Source organism: Penaeus vannamei, chromosome 19, assembly GCF_042767895.1.
Source record: "Penaeus vannamei isolate JL-2024 chromosome 19, ASM4276789v1, whole genome shotgun sequence".
Classification (NCBI taxonomy): domain Eukaryota; kingdom Metazoa; phylum Arthropoda; class Malacostraca; order Decapoda; family Penaeidae; genus Penaeus; species Penaeus vannamei.
The window spans coordinates 30310940-30316939 of NC_091567.1; the positions used below are offsets into that span (position 1 = coordinate 30310940).

Consider the following 6000-nt stretch of genomic DNA (forward strand, 5'->3'; position numbering starts at 1 on the left):
TCATTATTGTAATTATTATTGACATTACTATGATATTACTATTGTAACTATTGTTGTTATTTTTACCATCATCATCATTATTAGCAGTAGTGCTATTTTTATCATTATTATTGTAATAGTAGTAATAATTATTATTGTTTTATTATCATTACTACTTTCAGCATTATACTTTTTATCGTTATTATGATTATTATTATTTTATTATTGTTGTAATTTTCATTATTATTCTTTTTTCTCATACTACGTTTATTATCATTATCATCATTATCATTATTATCGTTATGAGCATTATTGTCATTATAATCACTATCATCCTTATCATTACTGTCAATGCTGCTACTATTGTTGTTATTCTTATTATCATTATTATTATTATTTGATTATTATTATTATTACCATCATCATTATTATTAGTAGTTGCACTAATATTAGTACTATGGTTATTATTATTATTATTATTATTATTATTATAATAATAATGATAATAATAATAATAATTATTATTATTATTATTACTACTACTACTACTACTACTACTACTACTACTACTACTACTACTACTACTACTACTACTACTACTATTACTACTATTACTAGTACTATACTACTACTACTACTACTACTACTACTACTACTACTACTACTACTACTATGATAAGTATTATCATTCTTTTCATTATTACAATTATGATCGTGTTTTATTATTATTGTTTATACTACTTTTATTATCGTCATCACCATTGCCATTATTCCGTATCATCACGCACACGCACACACACACACACACACACACACACACACACACACACACACACACACACACACACACACACACACACACACACACACACACACACACACACACACACACACACACAGAAACATATGATGGCTTTTAGAATAGTTTTATTGATATATCTAAACGTCGATATGATTAGCGATTGAAGGACTCCTCATCTATTGCAATTTGCAACCAACCTCCGTGGCTCAGTGGTACCGCCTCTGGCCCGGAGACGGCGGCCGCGAGATCGAATCCCGCGAAGCCAAGCGTGAGGTGCTCATGCGCAGGCGCCGTTGGGGTAAATTTTGTTTTGTTCTTCTTATAATTATCATTACTGTTATCATTATCTTCCTGAATATCATCATTTAAACTATCAGCAATGTTATTGTTACTATTATTATCATTACTATAATCACTTTATTATTATCATCGTCATCATCATCATCATTTTCATCATTACTACTAATGCCCGTATTATTAATATGATTTATTATAATGAGTTTTGTTATTATAATTATTGTTTTTATTATTGCACAATATTATCACATGATATTGTTATTGTAATCATCATCATCATCATTATTGTAATTATTAGTATTGTCCTTAGTATTTTTACTTTTATTATCATTATTACTATTATCATCATAACCATTATTATCTTCATCATTATTATCCTTGTTGCTATCTTTATCATTTCCATTATCATTATTATCAATGTTATCACGAATATCATTCAATATCACTATTATTATCACTGTTATGAATATCACTGTTATTGGTATTATGATTATTATTGTTTTCCTGATTGTCATAATTATTATCAACATTATTTATTATTATTGTTATCATCATCATTGCCAGTGTTATTTTTCATTATCATTTTTTATCACATATACTATTTTTATATTAACATATCATTTTTATCATTGTCATTATCAGTATCATAATCATCCTCATTATTATTATTATTATTACAATGTTTTTGATATATCATCATAACTATCATTATTGCTGTCACTATTACTATCTCAATTAGGATTATATTCATCATTATTACCATCGCCATCTAAATCATTGCTATCATGATTATTACTTTTATTGTTATCATTATTATTATCCCTATTAATGTTATTATTATTATTATTATTATTATTATTATCATTATTATTGTTATTATTATTATTATTATTATTATTATTATTATTATCATTAATATTGTTGTTGCTGTTGTTATTAGTATTGTTATTATCTTTATTAATATTTAAGTTTCATTGTTATTGCAATAATTATCACTGTCATTATTAATATTATTGTTATTATTATTATTATTATTATTATTATTATTATTATTATTATTATTATTATTATTATTATTATTATCTTTTTCATCATTAATGTTATTGCTATTATTATCATCACCATTGTTTCATTTCCTTTATCATTACTGTTATCATTATCATTATCATTATTGTTATTATTATTATCATTATCATTATTATTATTATTATTATTATTATTATTATAATCATCATTTTTATATTTTGTTTCTTTTCATTTTGTTTTCATTTTTATTGATATCATAGTCATTATGATATTCATCTTTATTATTACTCTTTTTTTTCTTATAATCATTATTATAATTATTTTTGTTATGCTTGATAAATCTATTTTACTTTTTATTACAGCTATCATCATTCTTATTATAATTATTATGACCATCATTATTCGCATTATTGTCATTATTATATTCACTATCATTATAATCATTACTATCAATGTTACTACTATTGTTGTTCTTATTATCATTGTTATTATTTTCATTATTATTTTAACCATCCTAATCATTATTATTAGTAGTAGTAGTACTAATATTGTTATTCTTTAGCATAGTTTTATTGATAGATCTAAACATGACATGATTAGCGATTGAAGGACTCCTCATCTATTGCAATTTGCAACCAACCTCCGTGGCTCAGTGGTACCGCCTCTGGCCCGGAGACGGCGGCCGCGAGATCGAATCCCGCGAAGCCAAGCGTGAGGTGCTCACGCGCAGGCGCCGTCGGGGTAAATTTTGTTTTATTCTTCTTATGATTATTATCATTACTGTTATCATTATCTTCCTGAATATCATCATTTAAACTATCATCAATGTTATTGTTACTACTATTAACATTACTATAATCACTGTTATTATCATCGTCATCATCATCATCATTATTTTCACCATCACTACTAATGCCCGTATTATTAATATGATTTATTATATTTTTTTGTTTTTATAATTATTGTTTTTATTATTGTACAATATTATTACATGATATTGTTATTGTAATCATCATCATCATCATTATTGTAATTATTAGTATTGTCCTTAGTATTTTTACTTTTACTATCATTATTACTATTATCATCATAACCATTATTATCTTCATCATTATTATCCTTGTTGCTATCTTTATCATTTCCATTATCATTATTATCAATGTTATCACGAATATCATTCTTTTCACTGTTATTGGTATTATGATTATTATTGTTTTCCTGATTGTCATAATTATTATCATCATTATTTATTGTTATTGTTATCATCATCATTGTCAGTGTTATTTTTTCATTATCATTTTTATGATATATACTATTTTTATGTTAACATATCATTTTTATCATTGTCATTATCAGTATCATAATCATCCTCATTATTATTATTATTATTACAATGTTTTTGATATATCATCATAACTATCATTATTGCTGTCACTATTACTATCTCAGTTATGATTATATTCATCATTATTACCATCGCCATCTAAATCATTGCTATCATGATTATTACTTTTATTGTTATCATTATTATTATCCCTATTATTGTTATTATTATTATTATTATCATTATTATTATTATTATTATTATTATTGTTATTATTATTATTATTATCATTAATATTGCTGTTGCTGTTGTTATTAGTATTGTTATTATCTTTATTATTTAAGTTTCATTGTTATTGCAATAATTATCACTGTCATTATTAGTATTATTGTTATTATTAATATTATTATTATTATTATTATTGTTATTATCTTTTTCATCATTATTGTTATTGCTATTATGATCATCATTGTTTCATTTCCTTTACCATTATTATTATCAGTATCATTATCATTATTATTATTATTATTATTATTATTATTATTATTATTATTATTATTATTATTATTATTATTATTATTATTATTATCTTTATCATTATCATTTTTATATTCTGTTTCTTTTCATTTTGTTTTCATTTTTATTAATATTATAGTCATTATGATATTCATCTTTATTATTACTCTTTTTTCTTATAATCATTATTATAATTATTTTTGTTGTGTTTGATAAATCTATTTTACTTTTATTTACTTACAGCTATCATCATTCTTATTATAATTATTATTACCATCATTATTCGCATTATTGTCATTATTATATTCACTATCATTATTATCATTACTATCAATGTTACTACTATTGTTGTTCTTATTATCATTGTTATTATTTTCATTATTATTTTTACCATCCTAATCATTATTATTAGTGGTAGTAGTACTAATATTGTTATTCTTTAGCATAGTTTTATTGATAGATCTAAACATAATTAGCGATTGAAGGACTCCTCATCTATTGCAATTTGCAACCAACCTCCGTGGCTCAGTGGTACCGCCTCTGGCCCGGAGACGGCGGCCGCGAGATCGAATCCCGCGAAGCCAAGCGTGAGGTGCTCACGCGCAGGCGCCGTCGGGGTAAATTTTCTTTTCTTCTTCTATGATTATTATTATTGTTATCATTATCACATTCAATATCATCATTTAAACTATCATAAATATTATTGTTACTATTAGTATCATTACTAATCACTTATTATTATTATCATTATTATCATCATCATCATCAAACATCATTATTTTCATTATAACTACTAATGCCCACATTATCAATATCATTATTGTTATCATTATTATTACCATAATTATTATCATCAATATGATTTATTAAAATAATTTTCGTTATTATAATTGTTGTTATTATTATTACTATCAATGTTATTACATGATTATTGTTATTATTATTACTATCAATATTATTACATTATTATTGTTATTGTTATCATAATCATTATTGGTATTATTATCATTAGTATTATTACTTTTATTATCATTATTACTATTATCGTCATCATTATTGTCATTGTGGCTATCTTTATTATCATCATTATGCTTATTATCAATGTTAGTACCAATATCATTCTTATCACTGCCATTGTTATTATGATTGATATTATTTTCCTGATTGTCATAACTATTACATAACATTACATGAGTTATCGTTATCATTATTATCATGTCTTTATCATCCTTATCACATTTTTTTATTATCATTTTTTAAAATCATTATTGCTATCAGTTTTGATATTATCATTATCATTAACATAATCATCCTCATCATTTTATGATTATTATAATGATAATGATAATGATGATAATGATATTACAATATTATATCACTTTTATTATTATTATTACTTTTGTTGTTGCTGTTGTTATTAGCATTTTTATTATCTTTATTATCATTTAAGTTTGCAATGTTACCATGATTATTACCATTGTCATTATTTTTGTCATTATGATTGTTATCATTACAACTATTACGATTTTTATGATTATTGTAATTATGATTGTTTTTTATTATTGTTATCATTATCATCATTGTTAATATTATTATTATTATTATTATTATTATTATTATTATTATTATTATTATTATTATTATTATTATTATTATTATTATTACTACTACTACTCATACTACCTTTATTACCATGATCATCATTGATATTGTTGTTAATATGATCAATATCATTATCATCACACACACACACACACACGATTTACCCATGGTGGCTTTTAGAATAGTTTCACTCTAAGATCTAATCAAGTTGATTGAAGTAATCCTCATCTTTAGCAGTTTGCAACCAACCTCCGTGGCTCAGTGGTACCGCCTCTGGCCCGGAGACGGCGGCCGCGAGATCGAATCTCGCGAAGCCAAGCGTGAGGTGCTCACGCGCAGGCGCCGTCGGGGCAAATTTTCTAATGTAATTATCGTCTTCAATATTGCCATTATTTGTTTGAGTATTACCATTATTGTCCTACGTTGCAGTTGGTCTAAACACCTTTAATAATAT

At 24.1% G+C, this 6000-nt stretch overlaps 1 protein-coding gene across 5 annotated transcripts in view; it reads left to right on the forward strand.

The window, feature by feature from the left end:
• LOC113825263 (serine protease inhibitor 88Ea) overlaps positions 1 to 6000 on the forward strand; it is a 42068-nt gene that overhangs the window by 25956 nt on the left and 10112 nt on the right. For 2 of the 5 annotated variants that reach the window (XM_070134180.1, XM_070134176.1), the window contains exon 2: positions 5784 to 5896. The exons of 1 other annotated variant lie outside the window; for it this stretch is intronic. The gene's annotated coding sequence lies outside the window, so the exon portion shown is untranslated. Of the gene's footprint in view, positions 1 to 4443; positions 4562 to 5783; positions 5911 to 6000 lie in introns of those variants that run through there. 2 more of the 5 variants (XM_070134177.1, XM_070134179.1) reach the window with 2 other exon arrangements.